At 39.2% G+C, this 26,089-nt stretch overlaps 1 protein-coding gene across 9 annotated transcripts in view; it reads left to right on the plus strand.

Annotated features, from left to right (window-relative positions):
- The window catches only part of HIVEP2 (HIVEP zinc finger 2), a 194,198-nt gene that overhangs the window by 129,947 nt on the left and 38,162 nt on the right, over nucleotides 1–26,089 (plus strand). The gene's annotated exons all lie outside the window — the stretch shown is intronic.

Here is a 26,089-nt window from a genome sequence, read left to right on the forward strand (position 1 = left end):
ATTGCATACCAACCTTGTACTTCCAACACAAACTGCCTTGTGAAAAACATGTGCAATAATGTTTCCTTTGCCTGAGAATTTGGCCAGCTTTTTGCGAAACTGAACAAGTCTCAAATATTGAATCTTATATTTATTTAACCAGCTTTTCGTTGTGAACTGTTCTGAATTGAACGTTAGTGAAACAAGTGTATACGGGCCAATGAGGCATAGTATTCCATTTGTTTTTACCAAAAACACACACAGTGCATTGAGTGAATGCCTACCTACATTATGCAGCGTTTTGGTAAAGTTAAATGAAAAAAGGTGAAAGGTGTGTGATAAGGTCAGTAAGGCAGCAAACCTCCCCGTGTGCATTCAGTATTAGCTTTTCTAACTGGCAAGTGTAACTTGACTGCAAGTCATGAACTTAATTGAATTTGATCCAAAAAAGACACAGTTGAGCAATCTACAGGAAGCAATATTTTCCTAGAAGTTTGCAGTTCCAAACTGTACAAGTTCTTGTACAGCTCATAAAAGTGTATGTATGCTAAACCAGTACAAGAGAGAATTTATCCATTTGAGAATTAAGAAGTGGACCAATGATATAAAAATGTACTTATTGGACAGCAAAATAATAGTGATAGAGACACTTGGTTGTTTCTAGTTGCAGCTGCTTATTGAAGCATTTGCAAAATATGGAAAAATGTGAGAATGTTAGTTCAGTAATGTTTCCAAGCCTGACTAGTGGAAAATATGACAGTGTTTCCATCAGCAGTTAAGAACAAGTTGGCTCTTTTATTTCTACAAGGGAGGTGGCATACAGTTTGCCCTACACAGGAAATTGTTAACGGCAACCTGCAAACAGCTGTACGATGAGTTCATGGAGGAGGGAGGAAACATGCAAAACTTTCCTATCTTGATGGGTTTTTTAAAAAAAATTCTTCAGGGTTTAATTTGAGATATGTATTTATTGCAGATAGTTCTGATGGAACTGAGATCTAGAACATGTGGCAGTCTTGAAATTGATAATACCTCTAAGAGAATAACAGCATCCACATTTTCAGCAGCAGCAACAATTTCTTAGACAATAGAAATAGTATATAATACATTCATTCTACCATATAAATCCTGCCTATCAGAATGAAGAAATTTAGACAAATGTAACCAATATATGATTGTGAAATGATCATTTAATGGCTTCAGTGTTTTGTTTGGCTGTCTACTTCAGCTGATTCTTTAAGTCTGTTGTCATATAGCAATTGCAACATCTTGTGTATATACCATAGTATGATCCCCATATCCATGGAACCAGCATTTTCACTTACCTCCATCCCCCCCCCCCCCGCACCAAAAAAAGTCTAAGCATTTTCTAGGATCTCCAAATGCAATTTTGTTGTAGGCCGTAGTATCACACAGGAGGACGTAGATATGCTAGAGGTGTTCTCTCTAGTTATTTTCCAGGTTCTTCATGGTAATGCTATGCTTCCACCAGAAATCATTCATTTCAAAAGGGTTTGCTATTTGTGGTTTCATGGTTCTACGGTATTTCCAGAACCCTACCTCCTGTACATATGTGGTCACACTTTTAAATTTAAATTTTAAATATGTCATAGTAAATTGGTTTTTTGAAAAACTGGATTCACGACTGCTAATTAGTGAGAGAAACTTTAATCAAGGGCTAGAGAGTTTAGTCTTGTTTCAGCTACGAAGTAGTAGGAAGAAGGTATTCATACAATGTTTCCCAAATTTTCAGAATGTAGCTTTTGGCTTCTTTCCAACATTTTTTTTTATCTTTCAGCCTTGCTCTTGACTTTCCCCATCCAGAAGTAGCCATCATTGTTCAGAAATCTTTATCCACAGCGATATACAAGAAACAGTGGCATATGATAAATATATTTTATATTTATTTTAACAGAGGTGTTACAGATTGGCCCACTTAGTGGCCAAGCTGTGCATAGGAATGTATGCATGAGTTCAATGCCTTTCTGGTCAAAGTCTTTAGTAGGGTCTTTTCCTTATATCTTTAAGATGTTAGTAATACTGCTTAGGCACATTGTAACTTCTGATGAAAGCAGTATACAAGATGTGCTTCAGCTAAATATGTTGAATGTATCTCTAAAGAAAAGAAGAAAAAGGAATAGGAAACATTCAGTGAATTCAATGTTGAAAGAAGAGACAGAGTATCAGGATGTAGAATAGAAGATTTTATTTCTCAAATTAGCCAAATATTTCTTGGCTAACTGAAATTCTTATGTTCAGTTGTCAGACATGAGCTTTGGAGACACCTTTTGAAATTCCCACAGGTTACTATCCAAACTGTTTTGTAGGTCATACAAATATTTGCCAGCTAAAATATGTTGGGCTAATTTGAGAAATAACATCTTTTTTAACACATCCAAAGACTCAATCTCTTTTTCATATTGAATATTTATTTCTGGCCTTCCCTGAGATAATTTGAATTGTGTGATGAAGGCAGTGGCTTCTAGCTACTTGTTGTCTGTCTGCGAAGGAGTGTGTCTGCTTATGGCTTCATCTGCAGCCAGTTGCATGTGTGCAATTTTTACAACATGATTGGGGATTAGTTTACACAATAATCATTCCAATCAAAGTAAGTATGAATAATGAGGCTTTGTAAAATATATATTGCAAGCCAGAGTAATAAAGATCATGTAGAAATAGTTTGGGATGTATTTCATTCATATTCCTACTAAATGATATACTTCACTGAAGTCCTTCAAGAGACTCTCCATCTCTGTTTTCTTTCTTTCTGTGGGGATGTTTAAATTATCCTGTTACATTAAACTTTGGAAGATAGATCTAGCTTAATTTTTTGAAACAAAACTTTGATGCATTGCTTTTTCACAAGTTTGCTAGTGAAAGCAAGACCAGACTGGATAAAAAGATGGGTACACTGGTGTGCGAATGCAATTGCTGCATTGAGTAAGTAGAGCAGGGTTTTTGAGAAGACAAAAGGAGATACTGGAGTTTTTGGTTTAAACTGAAAGAGGATTTACTCAACATTCTTGTTATACATTGTGGAATACAGTATAAAATAAAGGTCCCCGACCCAATGCGTTTACATATCTAGAAATTGTATGGCTAAGAAAAGAAGAACTGAGCACAAATGCAGCTACCAGCCATTTGTTCTTATTACTACCATGTATTAATTATTTTAATAATCATATGTTCCTTGAAGGTTCAAGGGCATTTGTTGTAAAACTGAAACCAAGTGGTGCAGGTGAGTCTGCCCTTTCAGTCCAAAATAAGTAATTTCTTTTTCAAGTCATTTTAGAGAGAACTTCAGAACTAAAAGTTGTCAGTTGTGATGCTTCCAGGCATTTGAATATAATTTTGAGGTACAGTCTGATAACAGCATTAAATGCATGTTTGTGCATGGCTAAATTGCGTTCACTTGTGGAAACATGAGCGCTATTAAATGATGAAACCAGAGCTTTGTTAATAATGCATTGTAATTATTGCATCAGTCAGGCAAATAGCTCATATTTCTGCTCTTTTAAACTGAGAATCTCCTTTTAGCTGACTTAGTTCAGTATATTTTTTTCGACATGTTGGGATTGCTATTTTAAAGAAAATGGGCCAGAGAAGCTTTCATGCTGTCCTTTTCAAGGGCAATATGTTTTCACAATGTAAGTATATCTGCATAGATTGGTGAATTGCACAGACAGGGAATGACCTACGTAATGAGCAGTTGAAGGAACACAATTTTAATAATAGAAAATACCTGATTGGCCCTGCCCTTTCATCAAACAATGGAGATGAACGTCACCCTCCAGAACAAACAGTGGCTGTGGCACACTGTCTCCCAGATATAAACATGCTGTTTTGTGTTTAAAAAAAGTGAAAATCTAATACACGATCGCATTGCAAATAACTTTCTTTTACCCAGGGCAGCTGGCAATACACACAAACATTTATTTCTGAGGGGGAGAGACCCTCCTTTCTTTTAGGGAGAGATGAAAGCTAAGTGATATATTGCATCTTGTACCTGTTGAAGATTCCAGCTTCAATTCCTGGTTATTTGTAGTTAAAAGGATGAGATGACAGTCCAGAGGACCAATATGCCTGGGACCTGGGAGAAATGCTTCCTGTCAGGGTAGATAACATTGGGCTAGACAAACCATAAGTGTGTGCTGGAGTTTCAAAAACAATTAATCAGAAACCCAGAGGATTTTCTAAATAGATAAAGGCAGTATCTATTATGGTTGCAAATTCTAAGTTCAAGAAGGGTGCGGCTACTAAGCTCACTTAAAACAAACAAAGCATGGCTTGCTTTTCCATGTTACTAGGACACTCATAAAAATGCCAAAATGTTGCACTTTGAGAATTTTTTTTTGGGGGGGGGGGGAAGGGAGGATTTTGTTTAGACAAAATCCATTGTACAAAAATGATCATTTGTATAAATACAGGTTTTTGTACAAAATCTTTGTGGATTTTGCTCCAAGAAGTCATGCAGTGTAAGTAATCTTTTTTTAAAGTACAAACCCACAGTCCCATAAATTTGCCCAATAATTTGGAAAAATGTTCTGAATATGAGAAAGTCATGGATAAAGATTTAACAGTCTTACTGTTTTGGCCCCTTTTCTGTTACTCCAAGAGTTTGGTACATTGTCTGAGGATCATGCCATTATTATGGCTTCAACAACAAAAGAGGCCATTTTTGGTTATATAAGACTATTAAGATGTGCTGAAGATATAAACTGTCTATTTTATCATCTTACCCACTTCTGCAACACCATAATGATAACGACGACGACGACGATGATGATAACAGCAACTTTATTTCTACAGCTCCCTCTCAACCCAGAGGGACACAGGGTGGTTTACATAAATATAAAACGGCAAGCATGCGATGTCACAATAACATCACATAATATCAAAAAATAAGAAATACTATTGACAGATTTATTACAGTAAGGAGAGAAGATAGCCCTGCTAAAATGAGAAACTAACATTCTGCCCACATTTATTGTTTTTTCCTCCATCAAGGCCCAACAATTGTATATTTTTGTAGAATGCTAATATATTTTAAAAAGACACAGATTTACAGATTTACATCTTATTAAGAAATACCATGTGTTCAGATAAATATTGCAGAAACTTTCAATAGGTATAGTCCTCTTATTATAGTCAGAAATCAGTACTGCCAATTGCCAGATCAACAGAGACTAGAAAGATAATGCACACAACCTCTCTGGATTCAAACAAGATTTGTTAAGTATTGTACCTAAGGATAATTCTGCACGAAATAAGGGAAAACCTGGATTTCTTTCACATTTTTGTATACATTTGGTGATGAATTACTATTTAGCACATCCATTTCATTTCTTTTTGTGATATATTTCTGCCTGATTATTTTGGTGTAAATCAAGCCATTGTAATTTTTTATAATGTTAGTGGTCAGTATGCTGACTATTAGGGCTGGGTAACCACGGAAAAATTTGTTTCTAAACTCGATTCGTTTCCAGGGGGTGCTAGCGTTTCCAAATTCTAAAAACTTCCGAAATTTTGAAATTTCAAAATTTCGTTATTTACGAAATTTCGTTAATTTCGAATCAATTCGTTAATGGTGAACGCGATTGCGCAATATGCTAAAAAAACCTCCAAATGGGACAGGGGGAACTTCTGAAGCTTCCCTCTCCCTCTGTTGTTGACTGTTGGTGTGATAATTTATTTTTTATCACTGATAAAACAAACAACAACTATAAAACTTGCACCAGACATACGGAAATAATTACGAAACAATTACGAAACAATTTCGAAACAATTTTGAACCAATTACGAAACAATTACGAAACAATACGAAATAAATTGGAAAAATTGTTTCGATTTTTAATTACTCCTCACACTATTCCTGCATGGCTCAATATCGGATCGTAAGCTAATTTAAATACGAATTAATAACGAATTATGAAATTAACGAACGAAACCGCCCAGCCCTACTGACTATGTGTGCATGAGGGAGATAGCTGGACCAGCTGCTCTGAATAAAATACACTTTGCCCAAGGTGTGATGGAGAATTGACTCTAAAATGATTAATGATGCTAAATGCTGAAAGACTGGAAGTTTCAAAGTCCAGATCTATAAATCCAATGCTCCCTTTTCTCTAATTTTCTTACACTCAAAAGTATTTATGTTCCAGTCGTTAACAAAACTCCTGAATTAAACCATTGGGCCAGTGGTTGCTCTACTTTTCTTGTCAATATTGTAGGTATGGTTTTTGAAGTAGATTTCTGTTTTGCCTGCATATTGTAAATGGCATCCTGATATCTGCACCCAGCGTTTAAATTAGACTGTAGAATGTGGAGGTGATATTCTGTTGAATGTAGTAAGTCCTGCAAGTTATGGTGCTCTTAAAGGTAACTGCCTTTAGATCAATGGTTCCCAACCTTTAGTTCTCCAGATGTTTTGGACTTCGGCTCCCACAATGCCAAACAATTGGTAAAATGTCTGGGATTTCTGGGAGTTGGTCCAAAACACCTGGAAGACCAAAGGTTGGGAATGACTGCTTTAGATGCATACAGATAATGTAGTACTTCACATGGGTGTGATAAAGGGTATGATTTGTGATTTGAAAATAGCTCCCACTATCAGTCTCTGTAGATTTGAAGGCTGGTAGGAAGCTGTAACAGGAGGATTATTAATAACTTTAGCAGGATATTCAGAGTTGGCTAACAATAGATAACTTTCCTTGATTTCCATATGTTTGTTGGAAGATGCTGGCTGGAAATTCGTGACATATTAAATATGTTGTTCACTATTGCTAGATCTATTTCTTTTATAGAGAAGTTTTTTCATTGAAAAGCCAGCAATTCCGTGCCAACAAAGCAATTCTAATCAGTTCTGTGAGAATGATAGTGTCTGTGGAGCTCAATGGTGGTTTTACATTTTTTTTCACTCTTATAGATTTATGGATAATATTTCTCTATATACAGTATGTTCAAGGTGGCAGGATTTCCATTCTAAGCAAAGCACATGGGGATATTTCTAAAAGTAAACTTAATTGTAGGATTGGCAGAGCTAATATCCAAACTTTTCTAAACCTTCCTTACTACAGAATTTAGCTAGACCCGAAAAGATTATACAATATATGTAAAAATGTCATTGACCACTTTATTTCCACATAAAATTTGCAAAAGTGAGAGCCATGCAAGTGTTGATAACAGTACACTGTTTCTGTGCTTTCAGTGAGTGTTTAATTGGACTCACTGAAGTGGTAATAATGTTTGTGGGAGGATCATTGCAACCCCTGTATGGAAAGAACAGGAGGAAGAACTTGATGAAGTCTTCTGCCAACAGTTGACCAAACAGGCACAGAAAAGAGATGTAGTAGTCACGGGCGATTTCAACTATCCCGATATTTGCTGGAAAACAAACTCGGCCAAGAGTACAAGGTCCAACAAATTCCTCGCTTGCCTTGCAGACAATTTCATGGTCCAGAAGGTAGAAGAGGCAACAAGGGGATTGAGTACTCTTGATCTCATCCTAACAAATGCGGAGGACCTGATCGATGCGGTCGAAGTGGTAGGATCCTTAGGGGAAAGTGACCATGTGCTCCTGCAATTTGAGGTACAAAGGAAGGCCGAAACTAAGACAAGTCAAACCCGCATTTTGGACTTTAGGAGAACTGATTTCCAAAAAATGAAGGAAACGCTGAGCAGCATTCCGTGGACACAGATACTAAAAGACAAGGGAGTTACGGATAGATGGGAATTTCTCAAGAGTTAAATACTCAAGGCGCAATTGCAAACCGTGCCAACAAAGAGAAAAAATAGGACAAGTGCAAAGAAGCCAGAATGGATGTCCAAAGAACTTCTAACTGTGCTAAGACACAAAAGAGACATGCACAAGAAGTGGAAAAAGGGAGAAACCACCAAAGAAGAATTCAAACAAATAGCCAATACCTGTAGGGAAAAGGTCCGCAAGGCTAAAGCAAAAAACGAGCTCAGACTTGCCAGGGACATTAAAAACAATAAAAAGGGCTTCTATTCTTATGTCAGTAGAAAAAGGAAAAACAAGGAGGCGATAGGACCTCTTCGAGGAGAAGATGGGGCAATGCTGACAGGGGATAGGGAAAAGGCAGAACTACTTAATGCCTTCTTTGCCTCGGTCTTCTCACAAAAAGAGAGTCTTCAACCTCAGCAAGATGGAGTGGATGAGGGATTGGAGGACATCCAACCCCAAATTGGGAAAGAAGTCGTCCAGGAATACCTGGCCGCTGAGTTCAAGTCCTCAGGGCCAGATCAACTACACCCCAGAGTATTGAAGGTACTAGCGGAAGTCATTTCGGAACCATTGGCAACCATCTTTGAGAGTTCTTGGAGAACGGGAGAAGTTCCAGCAGATTGGAGGAGGGCCAGTGTGGTCCCAATCTTCAAGAAGGGAAAAAAGGACGACCCAAACAACTACCATCCGGTCAGCCTCACGTCGATACCGGGCAAGATTCTGGAAAAGATTGTTAAGGAAGCGGTCTGCAAACACTTAGAAACAAATGCAGTCATCGCTAATAGTCAACATGGATTTATCAAAAACAAGTCATGCCAGACTAATCTGATCTCTTTTTTCGATAGAGTTACAAGCTGGGTAGATGCGGGGAATGCCGTGGATGTAGCGTACCTGGATTTCAGTAAGGCCTTCGACAAGGTCCCCCATGACCTTCTGGCAAGGAAACTAGTCCAATGTGGGCTAGGCAAAACTATGGTGAGGTGGATCTGTAATTGGTTAAATGGACGAACACAGAGAGTGCTCACTAATGCTTCCTCTTCATCTTGGAAAGAAGTGACGAGCGGAGTGCCGCAGGGTTCCGTCCTGGGCCCGGTCCTGTTCAACATCTTTATTAATGACTTAGATGAAGGGCTAGAAGGCATGATCATCAAGTTTGCAGACGACACCAAATTGGGAGGGATAGCCAATAGTCCAGAGGACAGGAGCAGAATTCAAAACGATCTTGACAGATTAGAGAGATGGGCCAAAACTAACAAAATGAAGTTCAACAGTGACAAATGCAAGATACTCCACTTTAGCAGAAAAAATGAAATGCAAAGATACAGAATGGGGGATGCCTGGCTCGAGAGCAGTACGTGTGAAAAAGATCTTGGAGTCCTCGTGGACAACAAGTTAAACATGAGCCAACAATGTGATGTGGCGGCAAAAAAAGCCAATGGGATTTTGGCCTGCATCAATAGGAGCATAATGTCTAGATCTAAGGAAGTAATGCTACCCCTCTATTCTGCTTTGGTTAGACCACATCTGGAATATTGTGTCCAATTCTGGGCACCACAATTCAAGAGAGATATTGACAAGCTGGAATGTGTCCAGAGGAGGGCGACTAAAATGATCAAGGGTCTGGAGAACAAGCCCTATGAGGAGCGGCTTAGGGAACTGGGCATGTTTAGCCTGAAGAAGAGAAGGCTGAGAGGAGATATGATAGCCATGTATAAATATGTGAGAGGAAGCCACAGGGAGGAGGGAGCAAGCTTGTTTTCTGCTTCCTTGGAGACTAGGACGCGGAACAATGGCTTCAAACTACAAGAGAGGAGATTCCATCTGAACATTAGGAAGAACTTCCTGACTGTGAGAGCCGTTCAGCAGTGGAACTCTCTGCCCCGGAGTGTGGTGGAGGCTCCTTCTTTGGAAGCTTTTAAGCAGAGGCTGGATGGCCATTTGTCAGGGGTGATTTGAATGCAATATTCCTGCTTCTTGGCAGGGGGTTGGACTGGATGGCCCATGAGGTCTCTTCCAACTCTTTGATTCTATGATTCTATGATTCTATGAAAGAATTAACATTAAAAGTTGGACATTATCGCTACATGATGTGTAAATGTGTAGCAATTTGATAATGATACCATGGTTGTTAGTTCATTTGGTACTATTGATAGAATCATTGAATTCTGTGGTGATGTCTTTTTCTCAGAGTGTGTATGATTTCTATTCCTTCAGTTGTCTTTGTCCATCTGCAATGTTTAGTACCACAGTGGCATCCTCTTTGTCTGTAGACCTTGTTGGAATAATATTTCATATCCGGTATTATTGTGGGGCATTAGTTCTTTTTAAAGGGTTTTAGATAGATAGGTGTTAGTGCTTGGCCATCAATATTCTGTTCACTGATCAGAGAAAAGATTTACAAAACTAGATTTGTTTTGACTTTAAGTGACTGCGTGTGTGGGGTCAGAGCTGTACAACAGCATCTTTATTTTCGAATCCCAATTGTCAGTATCACCCACTTTATGACACTTTCCCCATAGTAAGATTGATTAATGTTTTGGGGGTAATTCCTTTTAGCTTTGTAAAGTGATATTTTCTCAAATGATTTGGGTGCAAATATTTTATTCTTTTGTTCCTATTGTGTTTGTTGGTCCTCAATATATTAACTGACAAAAATATAAGCATCCCCAGCTAATATCGAATATCAAAATGGAGAAGTGATATTCCAGAACACCTCTTAAGCTTTTCATTCTTCACCCAATATTTATTTGTTCTTTTGTTTTGTGTGATCTGCTATAGATGTCTATTGTTATTACGTACAAGACAGTTGGTGTTTCTTGAAGCATCCATTTTTGTTGACATGTTTATTTTAATATTTTCATTTTCAGTACCTTTTGTGTCATACATGTAAGAGTAAGAAATATGTTTTACCGGTATTTCTTTATATGTCATTCCAAAGACAAGGGGATATATGTATGCTATGCATCTATGTATGCTTATAGTTTATAAATGTAAAGGTACTGAGGCATAATGTAGCAAGTCTTGTACAGTTGGAGATGTTTCATAGTAAGCTAATAGAGCACATAAATATCCTAAACTCACCAGATCTTCTATGGTCTTGGAAGCAAAGCAGTCGGTCCTGTTTAATACCAATGTTTAAAAATTAATGCCAGGCAATGTATACAATATGCTTCAAAGCAGTGGTTCTCAACCTGGAGTCCCCAGACGTTTTTGGCCTTCAACTTCCAGAAATCTTAACAGCTGGTAAACTGGCTGGGATTTGTGGGAGTTATAGGCCAAAACACCTGGGGACCCACAGGTTGAGAACCACTGCTTCAAAGGAAGGAATGCTCAGAACCAGTTCTGAACATTTCTTTCCTAAGACAATCCTAAGAAATTCATGACATTATATCAGCTTTGTGTGTGTGCATGCGGGTTTATATGTGTCTTCAACTTACCGTAAGTCAACAAGTGATTTGAAATTACATACACAGACAAATACAAACTGATATTTAGTAATTTGTGCTTGTAAGAATATGACAGACCTTGTGTTCTTGTTAAGCATGATGGTAGACACTTGAAAGAAGATTGCTAGATCCAAATAGGATATTATAATATATATTTTGGTTTTTTCTATATTGATATAGACCTATCACAGTTCCTAATACGTTTTTGTTTTTTACACACAAGCAAGTTGTGCTGTTAGCATGTTTTATATTCATACAGGTTATTGCTATTATTCTGCTTTTGATTTTGTAATTGTTCCAAGCCATTTTTTTTTGTACTGGCGGCTCCTGGAATACATAAATGAGATTTGGAAGACTGTAAGAACAAACCATGACTGTGTTCACTTTGTACTTGTGGTCTATTCTCAGTACAGGTTTGGGTCAGAAGGAGGGGCTAAAGGCATGGTAGGAATTTTCTGAAAAAGTTGAACAACTATGCATAACACAGTGGACAGAAGAGTATTGGAAATAGGACTTAGGGAAACAGGTAGTGCATCCCTGCATAATTGACCATATCTGCATAAAGGATCTGTCAGAGTTTGGGCAAAATATTTATGCTCCTGACTAGCAGGATGCAAGTGCAATGCCAGCCAGGAAGCAGAGTTTTATGGCATTTCATACCACATTGCTTCATTGCATTATGTTATACATTATGCATTATGTTAACCAGTCAGGAACTTTGAGAACTTAAGCCCACTGCACATAACTCATAACTCCGACAGGAAGTGCTTTGCCTCCAGTAAATGGTGAACAGCTATGTTATGCTTGCCTGCCAGTAGCATAACGTGCATGTGTAAAGCTATGTGTCTTCCTTTCAGTAACATTGACTCATACATGCCCACCTCCTCTTCTTTTTAGATTCAGGGAAGTTTAAAGAGCAATTGTAGTGGTTTTGGGTGGGAGACCTTAAGAAAAGTAAACACAGCAGTGAAGAAAAGTGACAAAATGAAAGGAAATCAAAAGTGTCTGTTTGACGTCACTTTCTACACCTTCTGCTAACCTTAGTTGACCTGTCACCAAAATGTAGTGTGGGATGTGCAAGGATTTATTACTGACTTTGCACATAAGGTTTTTGAGAAGAGAAAATATTTTATATGTGGGTGAAGGATGAGGTGAAAGATGGGTTGAAGGAAGCGGGGCACAAGTGGTCAAGGAGAGGAGGGAGTGGAGTGTGAAAGAAGAAGCTTATAGAAAATATACGCCGAGAAGGGACAATGTGGAATGATATGGAAAAAATAAAACTTATGTGGGAGAAAAAGAGGTATCAAGGCAGCAATAGAAAACATGCCCAAAAAAATCCACATTCCCTGCGCTCAAAATGTTCTGGAGTTGGGGGACAACACGTCTCTTGTATAGGGTTTTGGCTAGAAGAATCTTCCCTGCTTTAATAGATTCAGACTGAGATATGTCTGAGATCATCCGGAGTTTCGGAGTGCGATGTCATCTGTACGCAGATGATGTCCAACTCTGTCACTCCTTTCCACCTGCTACTAAGGAGGCTGTCGAGGTCCTGAACCGGTGCTTGGCCGCTGTGACGGTCTGGATGGGGGCGAACAAATTGAAATTGAATCCAGACAAGACAGAGGTACTCCTGGTCAGTCGCAGGGCCGAACAGGGTATAGGGTTACAGCCTGTGTTAGACGGGGTCGCACTCCCCCTGAAGACACAGGTTCGCAGTTTGGGTGTGATCCTGGACTCATCGCTGAGCCTGGATCCCCAGGTTTCGGCGGTGACCAGGGGAGCATTCGCACAGTTAAAACTCGTGCGCCAACTGCGACCGTACCTTGGGAAGTCTGACTTGGCCACGGTAGTCCACGCTCTGGTTACATCCCGCCTTGACTACTGCAACGCTCTCTACGTGGGGTTGCCTTTGAAGACGGCTCGGAAGCTCCAACTAGTCCAACGGGCGGCAGCCATGGTACTAACAGGAGCAGGGCGCAGGGAGCATACAACTCCTCTGCTGTACCAGCTCCACTGGCTGCCGATTAGCTACCGGGCCCAATTCAAAGTGCTGGCATTGGCCTTTAAAGCCCTAAACGGTTCTGGCCCAACATATCTATCCGAACGTATCTCGGCCTATCAGCCCACCAGGACCCTAAGATCTTCGGGAGAGGCCCTGCTCTCCATCCCACCTGCTTCACAGGTGCGGCTGGCGGGAACGAGAGACAGGGCCTTTTCTGTGGTGGCCCCGCGGCTTTGGAATGCCCTCCCTATAGAGATAAGATCAGCCTCCTCGCTGATGGTATTTCGAAAAAAACTGAAGACATGGATGTTTGAACAAGCATTCGGCTAATCCGGTGCGATGAAGTTCATGATCAAGGACTGGCAATCACAGACAACAAAATTGGATTATGATTTTAATTAAGAGATGCATTGGTCTGTATTGGTGGCCCAATACTGTGTATTGTATATGTGTTTTATGTTTTTAATCTGAATATTGTTGTTTTAAGTGTTGTAAACCGCAATGAGTCGCCGATTTAGGCTGAGATATTAGTGGTATACAAGTGTACTAATAAATAAATAATAAATAAATAAATATGTAAAGGGGGTCGAATACACAGATCTTTACGTTCCCTGGAACATATACATCACATCTGGGTGGCTGGTAATTCTAGAAGGAAACCAAACACAGTTATGATGTGAATGCCCAAATTTAGAACAAACCTTTATGTAAATGTCTGTGGGCGGACATATTGCCGTATGACAAATCAGTGCCTTTTGTCACATTTTTCCTACAGTGAGGTCCTTAAGAGTGAACACTTTGCTTACCTCTATTCTAATTATTCACCAAAGATTGAGGTGGAAAGATGTTTTCCTCTGCCTGTCATATTGGTTGATGATATTGTTATTCCTTCTGTACAATAGTGTGAGACTGTGTGCCTTAAGCCACCAGAAGTATTTGCTCTTTTATTGTTTCTTTAAGACATTTGTAATATACCCTTTTCTACAAAGAGCTGTAAGGGGTTGTTCTCAGGAAGTCTTCTATTCTGCTACCTAAAGGTAGATCAAGTTAGCTTCAGGGATGGAAATACATGAGCTTCCTTCAGACTACACTCAGGTAGAATATATTTTACTTGACCCTTTTCTCTTTCTGCTTGTATTGTGCTTTAACCTGGATAAAGGTTGCCTGATTTATGGGGTATGGAAAATCTGCCTTCCTTTTCAGTGTGGACAGTAGATATTGTAAGGCTGAAGTGTTTTTTTTTAATGGTTCAAGATTTGTCTCTTTTTTCCATTTATGGATCTCCATTTCATATTTCAAATATTTTGTGTGAATATCCAAATAAATAACTTCACTTTCTGAAATATCCACAAAATACTCAGTGGGTAGGTGTTGCTCTTAAAATTTTCAGCAAAGCCTTCCATGTTTTAAAAGTTATGAGTTTTATTTATTTGATAACCTGCTTTTCTCTCAACACAGGATACAAGATTGAGTGTAACCATTTAAAAGCATAACTGCTAATACAAAGGTTAAAACTTAATTGAACTAATTTTAAATTTAAAAACACAAGAACAACATTTACATGAGCTAAAACATCATTAAAAGAGGCTTTAAAAGACAATAAAATAAAACCACTACATCCCCCAATAACTGCAGTAATTGCAGGGATTTGGGGTCATTATAGGGCTTAATTATTTTTTATTACAGGCAGTCTCGAGTTACAGACATTCGACTTAGAAATTACTCATAGTTAAGAACAGGGGTGAGACAGCAGGAAGTGAGAGAGCTCTACCCCTCAGAAGGGAAATTCACTGAAGAAAGAGTTATCATAGGGAAAGGGTGTGTCCGATGAAGCTTTATCACCAATCCTTGTTTTCACAACAAGCCAAATTTTTCAAAATCCAGTTTTCACAGGGACAGAAGTAAGGGTAAAAGTTTTCCCCTGACGTTAAGTCCAGTTGTGTCCGACTCTGGGGTGTGGTGCTCATCTCCATTTCTCAGCTGAAGAGCCGCCGTTGTCAGTAGACACCTCCAAGGTTATGTGGCCGGCATGGAGTGCCGTTACCTTCCCGCCGAAGTGGTACCTATTGATTTACTCACATTTGCATGTTTTCAAACTGCTAGGTTGGCAGAAAGCTGGGGCTGACAGCCGAAGCTCACGCCACTCCCTAGATTCAAACCTGTGACCTTTTGGTCAACAAGCTCAGCAGTTTAACCCACTGCGCTACCAGGGGCTCCCTGGTGCACAGGGACAGAAAGTGAGGTGAAATCTTCTGAACAGTACAAAACAAACGTCTCAGTATTATTAACCCTTTCCTGTGCTATCCTGTTCCGACTTTCATACAAATTCAACCTAATGACAAACATACAGAGCCTATCTTGTTTGTACCTTGGGGACTGCCTGTATATATGCCAATATCACTGTACTTGCGATCATAGTAGAGATACTACCATGCACCAAATAGGACAAAATAGAAGGTTATTTTTAAAACCCAGATGTTGTTTGGTTTTAGGTAAGCTTTTTTAAAAAAAAACAACCACACACCCCAAACCCCAAGTGTTAGACTTGCTAAATATAGGCATCCAGTCATACCCAGTGGGTAGGCTTGGCTATATTTAGGTTTTGTGCTTGCCTTTATTTTTAATGACACTACCTCGACAGTACCTTTAGTTTCCAACAAACTGCTGCTTCCTGCATTGATAGGAAACAATTAAAGAAGGACCAGATCTTGTCAGGTGTCATTTATCAACACCTTGCTAATGGCTAATTTCTGGGCAGAAGAACAAATCTTAATATTATCAATCAACAGCAAGGCTGACAAAAAAAGACAAAAAAAAAGACAACTGCTCTCCTTAACAGTTTGCTCTTTGCAACTACAGAGCCTTATCTGATCACCCACGCTCATCTGGTTGCTGACGCGCTATGGGCATCATTTGCATATTCTATTTTTGTATCTATTGTGTATCTTTTGAGGAACTAAGCAAGAAGGCTGTCTTGTAGTGATTCACCATGCCAATGAAAAGGCTGCTCTAAAATGGAGAGAAGAGAATACAAATATGCTTGCTAATTAATCTCAGATATTTGAGCGATAAAACGCAGCAGCATCAGCAAAGCACTAGAGCTGTTTCATGCACCCCGTGTGAATGTGTGGGATATATGTGTAACAGGAATGCAATTATTGCAAGTCCATAAGGAGGACAGGCTGTAACCGATCCTTCACATGTATCTATGTTGGTGGAACATAGCTGCTCCTTTTAAAAAGAAGGTAATAGTATCAAATTAGCTCGAGGCAGAATATATTTGAAATAGACAGAAAGTCAAGATTGTGATAGTTGCCAAAAGAAGAAAAAAAGAAGTCCAGACGAAAATATGTATTAGGTCTCAGAGGTCACAAAATACTGTATAAATTTCTGAGTTCTTTACAATTTTGAATATATTTTAAATCGGTTTTTATGGATTTTAACTGATTTTTGAATACCATTGATATGTAATTCTGTTTTAATGTTTGTATATTTGTAGATTTTAAATTGTACTGAAATGCTTTTAATGCAATCCACTTTGAGTTTCCTTTGTGGAGAGAAAAATGGGGTATAAATAAATATTTACAGTGAACCACCCTGAGTCCCCTTCGGGGTTGAGAAGGGTGGTATACAAATATCACAAATAAATAATAAACTATTATCAACAATGTCACATAAAACGAGATCTATATGCTGGATTTCGTATCAAAAAATCACAAGTCGAACACTTCCCTAGCATCTAGGACTGTGCGATGTATTTTCGAATGATGTGCATAGCTCCAAGTAAGGTGGCCTTTTGCAGTTAACAGGCTGTGATTTTGTCAGTGTTTATTGTTTCCAAATGCCGGCTGAGATCTTTTGGCACGGCACCCAGTGCGCCAATGACCACTGGGACCACCTGTACTGGTTTATGCCAGAGCCTTTGCAGTTTGATTTTGAGGTCTTTTTCCTGTTGTTTTTCCTCAATGCGGCTGTCACCTGGTAAGGCAACATCAATAATCCAGACTTTTTTCTTTTCCACAATCATGATGTCTGGTGTTTTATGTTCCAAAACTTTGTCAGTCTGGATTCAAAAGTCCCACAGTATTTTTGCATGTTCATGGCCTTGATGGTATTGCCTCCATTGAGCTTGCTTTTGAGAATTTTTCTGACTTATTATTATTATTGTTGTTGTTATTGTTACAGTATTGTTATTCATCAGCCAAGGGTGTAAACGAAGGGATTGGTTGGTTGGTGGTGACCAGAAAGTTGACAAAAAGTGGTTGATGTCAAAGTCATGGGATCCCAAAGTCATGGGGAAATGACTAGGGCAATAGACACGATCGCTCCAGAACGTCCCCTCTCAAGTAGCCGAGCTTAACAAGCCCCTTGGTTTACTGAGGAGCTGGCAGCGATGAAGCAAAGGAAGAGGGAACTAGAGAGCGTGTGGCGTTCGGATCTGAGCGAACCAAATCGAACACGGTTTGTGTCCTTTTCAAGGGCATATGCCGCGGCAATAAAAGCCGCAAAGAAATCTTTCTTTGCGGCCACTATTGCGTCTGCAAAGAACCGTCCGGCTGAGTTGTTTCGAGTTGTCAGAGGCCTTTTGAATCCCACTACCCAGAGTGCGAGCCCTGACAATTCGGCTACTCGCTGTGAAGCTTTTGCTCGGTTCTTTGCAGACAAAGTCGCTTTGATCCGTTCTGGTCTGGATACCATGTTAAAGGCAGTCTCTGAGGATGTAACACGAACACCTGTTTGCCCAGTTTTGATGGATTCATTTCAATTGGTGAAACCCAAGGATGTGGACAAGATACTTGGAGGAATGAGGCCTACCACATGCATCCTAGACCCCTGGCCATCCTGGCTTCTAAAAGAGGCCAGAGGGGGATTGGCTGAGTGGATTACGGTGGTGGTTAATGCCTCCCTTTGGGAAGGCAAGATTCCAGCGAGCTTAAAACAAGCTATAATAAAACCGCTGTTGAAAAAACCATCACTGGACCCCACTAAATTCGACAACTATCGGCCAGTTTCCAATCTCCCCTTTTTGGGCAAAGTCCTGGAACGTGTGGTGGCTTCACAACTCCAGGTATTCTTGGACGACACGGATTATCTGGATTCGGCACAGTCTGGTTTCAGGCCGGGGCATGGAACTGAGACAGTCTTGGTCGCCTTAGTGGATGATCTGCGCCAGGAGCTTGACAGGGGGAGTGTGTCCCTGTTGGTGCTGCTGGACCTCTCAGCAGCCTTCAATACTGTCGACCATGGTATCCATCTGGGACGCCTCGCGGGAATGGGTCTTGGAGGTACTGTTTTGCAGTGGCTCCGGTCATTCCTGGAGGGTCGGTCTCAGAAGGTGTTATTGGGAGACACCTGTTCAATCCCACAACCTTTGTCTTGTGGGGTTCCTCAGGGTTCAATACTGTCTTCCATGCCGTTTAACATCTACATGAAGCCGCTGGGAGAGATCATCCGGAGTTTCGGAGTATGGTGTCATCTGTATGCAAATGATGTCCAACTCTGTCACTCCTTTCCACCTGCTACTAAGGAGGCTGTCGAGGTCCTGAACTGGTGTCTGGCCGCTGTGACGGTCTGGATGAGGGCGTACAAATTGAAATTGAATCCAGACAAGACAGAGGTACTCCTGGTCAGTCGCAAGGCCGAACAGGGTATAGGGTTACAACCTGTGCTGGATGGGGTCGCACTCCCCCTGAAGACGCAGGTTCGCAGCTTGGGTGTGATCTTGGATTCACCGCTGAGCCTGGAACCCCAGGTTTCAGCGGTGACCAGGGGAGCATTCGCACAGTTAAAGCTTGTGCGCCAGCTGCGCCCGTACCTTGGGAAGTCTGACTTGGTCCACGCTCTTGTTACATCCCGTTTAGACTACTGCAACGCTCTCTGCATGGGGCTGCCATTGAAGATGGCTCGGAAGCTTCAATTGGTCCAGCGTGTGGCAGCCATGATACTAACAGGGGCGGCACACAGGGAGCATACAACCCCTCTGTTGCGCCAGATCCATTGGCTACCAATTTGCTACCGGGCCCAATTCAAAGTGCTGGCTTTGGCCTATAAAGCCCTAAACAGTTCTGGCCCAAGTTACCTATCCGATCGCATCTCCACCTACGAACCCACTAGGACTTTGAGATCTTCTGGGAAGGCCCTGCTCTCCATCCCGCCTTCAACACAGGCACGGCTGGCGGGGACGAGAGACAGGGCCTTCTCGGTGGTGGCCCCTCGGCTGTGGAACGCCCTTCCCACGGACATTAGATTGGCTCCCTCATTGATGGTATTCTGGAAAAAAGTGAAAACCTGGTTATTTGAACAGGCGTTTGAATAGGCAGTGCAATGAATTTCAGGAAATGGAACTACGAATGATGAGTTTGGATCATGATTCTAGTAATGAGATGCCACTTGAATGTTTATTACCGTTAAATTGTTTAATTTGTTTCTGTGTTAATTGTTTTTAAGTACCTTGTTGATGCCGCATTGAATTTTTGCCTTGATTGTTTGCCTTGTCTTTGCTTGATTGTTGTAAACCGCTATGAGTCGCCTTAGGACTGAGAATAGCGGTATACAAATGAAGTAAATAAATAAATCTACATTCAGACTCAGTCTTAAAAATGTTAGTTGATTTGAGACTGAGATGTTCAAGTAAACCTTTACTAGGTATTGAGTGGCTGTACTCAGGCGTCTCCCGGGGTTGCTGTGAAGGTGAAAGAGGTAAACAATGCCCCCATTTCTGAAATTATAAAATGGCAATTGTGGCTCAGTTCCTTTTCTTGTAGAAAGATTTTAGATGGTGTTGTTAAAATCTCAAGGAATTCAGGAGAAAGGAAACATAAGAAGAAATAGGCAAATATCTTTCTCATCTTTTTTTTTTTTGAAAAAAACAACTTTTGCAGATTTTGTTACTTATAAATTGGATTAGAATGTTAGGTCCTCCAGTGTGACTTTAGGTTCTTTAATGTGATTCTATATTCAATGAAGTTGAACACTTGAATTGTGGTGGAAGACCTAGAAATTCTTAGAGAAGTTCTCTCTCAGATTTATTTTTAAAAGCAAATTATTTATTTGTTGTTTTTCATTTTCATGGGGGATTCAATGCCCTTAACTCTAGCGAATGTGGAGGGTGGATTGTACAGAGAGGTGAATTGTTTTGTTTTGTTTTTTATTGTTCTGTCAAACCTTTTAAACATATATTTACCTTTTTTTGTTAGCCCAACAAAGGTGTTGCTATGGATTTTTGAATTTGTTGTTAATGGAAACCAGATGGTAAAGGTTTTTTCCCTGAATAACTCCCAAACCACTTTCTAGGAGTATTTGGCAATTTTCTTTTTTTACTATGGGTTACAATTCAACATGGAAAAATATAGTCAGTTCTCCACATTCACTAGGGTTAAGGGCACAAGATCCCCGTGAAAGTGAAAAACTGCAAATAAAGAAATTGCTATTGGAGAGAACACCTCAAGGAATTTCTAGGTCTTCCAGCATGATTCTCTGGTTAGTTTCCGGGAACTGATCACAGAGTCACATTAGAGGATCTAGAGATTCCAAGAGATAATATTTCAAATCAAATCCTAAATAATCAAATCCATACAAGTCATCTGTGGATTTCTATGGTACTGTTAGTAATGTGTTCAGACATTTTCATTAACTGGATGGATTCTGTATTTGTTGTTCTGCAGTAAAGTAGGAGATGGTGCAGTCTCTCATACTGTACAATAAAGATAGTACAAAATGTATTTCTACAACTGTGTTCTACCACAGGTCTCCTACATATTCTTAGAAAAAAATTGTCTATTTGACAGTCTTTTCAGTATAGATTGGAGCCATGAAAGCAATCAACATCTTTTAAGCAAACCTGGTTCTTTAAAAAACAAACCACATGCAGTTTACACAAGACTTTAAAAAATAAAATAAAATAAAAGTTTTTTAGAATGGGCTGTTCACCTTTTTAGGTCACTAAAACTGGTATCCAACTATTTCTTAGAAACATTCTGATGCATATAACAGGAGTTCTGTGAGACCGTGGCTTCTTTATTATGAAGAACAATAGGAAATGCCACAAATAAGTGGAGTCCCACACTGAGAACAATGGTGAAGGCCTATTTGCAAAGGATTACGTTAACACCTTAAAGTTTAACTAACATACAAATACTTGAAATGTTAAAAAGGCCTTTAAAAAGGAGACCTGTTCTCTTAGTACTATTGAAACTCCTTATAGTTTTACCAGTTCAACTAAGGAGAGGCTTAGTCATGAACTCACACCAAAGACTTCTAACCACTGTTCCTTTCCAGTTGTCCAATGAAGGGTGTTTTCTCTTTATAGCTAATGTCATTATACATTTGGGGAAATACTAGATTTCCCAGTATTCCTGCTGACAGCAACCTTGCATGTATTTCTTCACCTAATATTAATGGTTTACCTAATATACATACTTCGTGAGAAGTCTGATCTTTCCTGTCATGATCACAAGATTAGTCAAGACTGCCCTCTTCAGGGTGCCACAGTGTACCAAATTTAAAGAACATAGAGAAGTTCTTATGGTGACTTCCCCTCAGTTCTAGACAAGTACACACACATACATACAAACTTATCAAATACTGTTCCAGATGTAAAGTCAGCATGCAGACATAAGATAAAGGTAAAGGTTTTCTCCTGACATTAAGTCCATTCGTGTCAGATTCTGGGGGTTGGTGCTCATCTCAGTTTCTAAGCCGAAGAGCCAGCGTTGTCCTTTGACACCTCCAAGGTAATGTGGCCGGCATGACTACATAGAGAGCCATTACCTTCTCACTGGAGCAGTACCTATTAATCTACTCATATTTGCATGTTTTCAAACTGCTAGGTTGGCAGAACCTGGGGCTAAGCGTGGGAGTTCATGACGTTCCCAAATTCGAACCTGCAACCTTTTGGTCAACAAGTTGAGCAGATCAGTGCTTTAACCTGCTGTGCCACGGGGCTCCATAATGCTATGCAATAAGACTCTGTGAACCCTACACATGACTATTTCTTGCCCCATTCATTAGCACAGGGTGGAGATTGGAATTTTCAAATTATCCACCTTTTAGAGTGTTCTCCACCACTAAGGTTTGAACATAGTCTGTTGAAACAGGCCAGCTTTGTATGAAATGAAATCAGTTTATTTCAATAAACCATACTTATAAAGTTATTCACAGTTTGACCATTCTCAGATCATGTAACAAGCTTTATGCACATTACATAGGCTACTTTTGTACCAAGTTCAGAAATTCCAGATAGTCTAAAACATGGCAGCCAGATTAGTTATAGGAACATCTAGGATTGAGCATATTACACCTATCCTAAAGTCACTCCACTGGTTGCCAGTTAGTTTCTAGGCAAAATATAAAATATTCATTTGGACCTTTAGTTTGGGTCCAAGTTACCTACAATCCAGCCCACACACTGAGGTCCTTTGGGGGGAGTATGTCTCAGCTTGCCAGAACTCGACTGGCGACTGTCACCCAGAGGACCTATTCATTGGCCACCCCAAGACTGTGAAACGACCCGCCAGAAGAGCTCTGAAAGCTAAATGAGCTGTCGGAATTTAAAAACCATCTAAAGACCTATCTCTTCCGGCAGGCCTACCAAGACAGTTTTTAAGCATGAGTTTTAAACTTGTGTCCTTTGTGTAATCTCTGTTTCGTGTATTTTAATATGTATTTTATAGAAATACGTTTCAATATGTTTCTTTTATAGAAATTCATTTTAATGTGTGTATTTGTAGTATTTTTACAATGTTTATGTGTTTCAATTATTCTGTAACCTGCCACGAGGAAAGGCGGGTAAGAAATAATAATAATAATAATAATAATAATAATAATAATAATAATAATGCAAAATAGCATGAAAGCCTTTGGCCTTCTCATGGCATTGCAGGTGATAATGACCTGTATCCTATTATTAGCTCCAATTAGCATAGATTAGTTGAATCAATTGGATTTACATAATTTTGCCTCATCATTCAATAATTGATTCAACAGATCTAGCTGGGATTAGCCAGCAAGATTCAGGCTGGTGTGTGCCAACCAATATTTGTTCTCACAAATTGGCTGCCTCAAACAAATGCCCTACCAGATGTTTTGGGCTACATTTTCCATCACCCATAACCAGTATTCCCAACAGTCAGACTGTTGACGCTCATTGTCTCAAAGTACTCTCCTAATTTAGGTTTGCCAGATGTTTGCAAATATAGTTCCCATTAGCCCCAGCCACATGACAATAGTTTGGTGTGATGGGAGGTCTAATACTGGGCACAATGTTGCTAGGAAGATGGAAGGAGAAGGCTGTCTCAGATCAGCTGAGCATTACTATTGACTTTTTTGAATTATACTTAGAAAACCATATAGAAGTCATTAAGAAACTGGAGGAAGTTTGCTATGTTACAGTGATTTCAATTTGTTTTAATTCAGAGTGGATTTTTTGCTTGCTTCCTGCTTTTAGTCTGCTTTTACCAGCCTAGAAATTATGGATCAGAAAAGCTGTACATTAAGTTGATTAAAATGGTATGTAGTAGAAACAGTTCATACTGTAAAGAACTTTGCTGATCTAATCTAATCAGCTTCTTTAGTAATCTTACATTTTCCAAGGTTTTTTCCAAAAGTACAAAAGAGTTATTTACAATTATGGTATTTGACATTCATCTGCACCATTGAAACTAAAGAATCTAGCAAAAGAAGGAAATGCAAGAAATGTTATAAACAAAGAAAAAAGTATTTTGGGGTTTTTTTTTTCTGGAATGAAAAATATCAAAAATATCCAGGTGACAATCACTAAGTAAATGTTAAAAACAGAAGACAACACAATTTTCAATATTTAAAAGATTTACTTGTCGAGGTAAAGCTACATGTGGAAAAGAGTTCTACGTGGGCTAATGAGCCATTGTACTGGTAACTATAGTTCCATTTTGAAAACAATATCCAGACTTGGAGGTTTAATTCCTACGTGGAAGAATTCAGGAAACCATGAAAGATGCCAGTTACAAAGCCACAACCACAAGGGACCTATAAAGCTCCAGAAATATTGAGAAACTAAATTAAAATATGTTGCTTGGGAAGCTAAATACTCCTCCATAGTAGGGACATCCAAGATAGATTTTTTTTACTTTTTTTTCTAAAAAACCAACAACTGTGGTGGATTAGAAAAGCCATATACCAGAGTTCCTTCTTGTTACAAGATTGCATTTTGTAGTCCATATTTTGTCATGTAGTTTTATTTCGCAAAATAGTTTTCTTTTTAAATAGTTCTTTTAAAAAGTATCATATTAGCATGTTATATAATTATGCCTCTTAGGGTAGGAAAATATAGTTGAGTTTGAGAGTCAGAATGGTGCAGTGGTTTGAGCATTGGACTATGATTTTGGGCACCAGGATTTGAATCTTTACTTGGCCATGAAAATCCACTGGGACTTCCATGGCCAAACTCTCTCAGCCTCAGAAGGAGGCAAAGACAGCCCTCCTTTTGCACAAATCTTACCAAGAAAGCCCAGTGACATGTTCACTCCAGAATTGCTATAAACTGGAAAAGACTTGAAGGCACACAACAGTACCCAGAGAGCATCAGATTATGGAAAAGTACATTTGAGTACTATTATATGTTGTATTGTCAGTGAAGAATGCAGCGGGGAAAGGCAATTAGTTCTCTGTGCCTTTGCAGTTGGCTGTGCTCATTGGATCATGCAGTCTAAAAAAGTATCATTTTAAAGTTCTGATTGTGATCGCAATTTTGATCTTTTGTGTGTGTTAAGAACAGAAAGGTGTTTTGTATTAGGTTACATTTTTGTCGTTTAGTTTATTCAGTATTGTTTACTCAGTCTGAGAGAGGTTCTACAAGGTCACAGGAGAACCTATGTACCTTTTAACTGATGGTGCCAGGGATTGGATCTTCTGCTACCAGAGATATGCCTCAGGTTCCTTGCCCAATTATGTTCCTTGTCCAGATTATAACAATAACATTTAACAGTGGAATATAGACTGTCTGTGTGATCATCAGAATTTTATAGGTATACTATACAGCATTTTACTTCTAAACTGTTTTCAGCAAAACATTTTTTGCAGAAAATTTTGGGATTCAAGGCAACTCCCAAAAATATATCAAAACTTTAAAGAAAAGCCTAAATGAATGTATGTTGAGGACATACAGAACTCATCAAGTAGAAGGACAGATGGTTTTCCAAAAGTAAGGTGGTTTAAAACATGTTACAAATCTGGAAATCTGTGGTTGTTCTATCAATAACACTAATAAGGAAATGAATTCTCTGTCTATTTGTGGGCAAGACCTATTTGGATTCAAGAGAATCCAAATGATTTTCGTTACTAAAGCATGTGACTAAGATACACATTCTCGTGTTTTCTTTTTTTAGGCAGTATAATATGGCGTGATGTTGGTGTAACAATGATGTGTAATTGAGAAAGCTTGAAATTTTGTTGCTTCATGTTCCTTCAACTTCCTTCTGATAAATCTGCTAGCATTAGATAACACTCTGAAAATTTTGATGACACTAGGAGTTTTTTCCTTTATTTTGATTTAGCAATAATATGTTTAACCTACCTTTCTTATAGAAACTCAAAGTGTCTTGCATCATTTTAAATTAGCCTTTTTATTAAAACAGCACTGAGACAACAAAAAACAGGCACCCTTATTAGGATGGGATTATTACTTTGCTTGATTCGTATTGTGCCCCTAAGGTTGTCTGAATGTTATACGACAAGATATTCCTCAAAACCAAGCCAACGATCTACCTGACTAAGATGCATCTATATTGATTGGCAATAATTTGCTCCACATTTTATATTCGGGAGGCTTTCCTAGATCTACTTGGAAATTCTATGACCAAATTGGGGTCTTCTACTGTTCTACTGAGCTAATTCTCCCCCTCCCCTCTATCCCCTTCAGTCCGAAGCTCCCTGATGTAGTGT

The sequence above is a fragment of the Anolis sagrei genome, chromosome 1, assembly GCF_037176765.1.
Source record: "Anolis sagrei isolate rAnoSag1 chromosome 1, rAnoSag1.mat, whole genome shotgun sequence".
NCBI lineage: Eukaryota > Metazoa > Chordata > Lepidosauria > Squamata > Dactyloidae > Anolis > Anolis sagrei.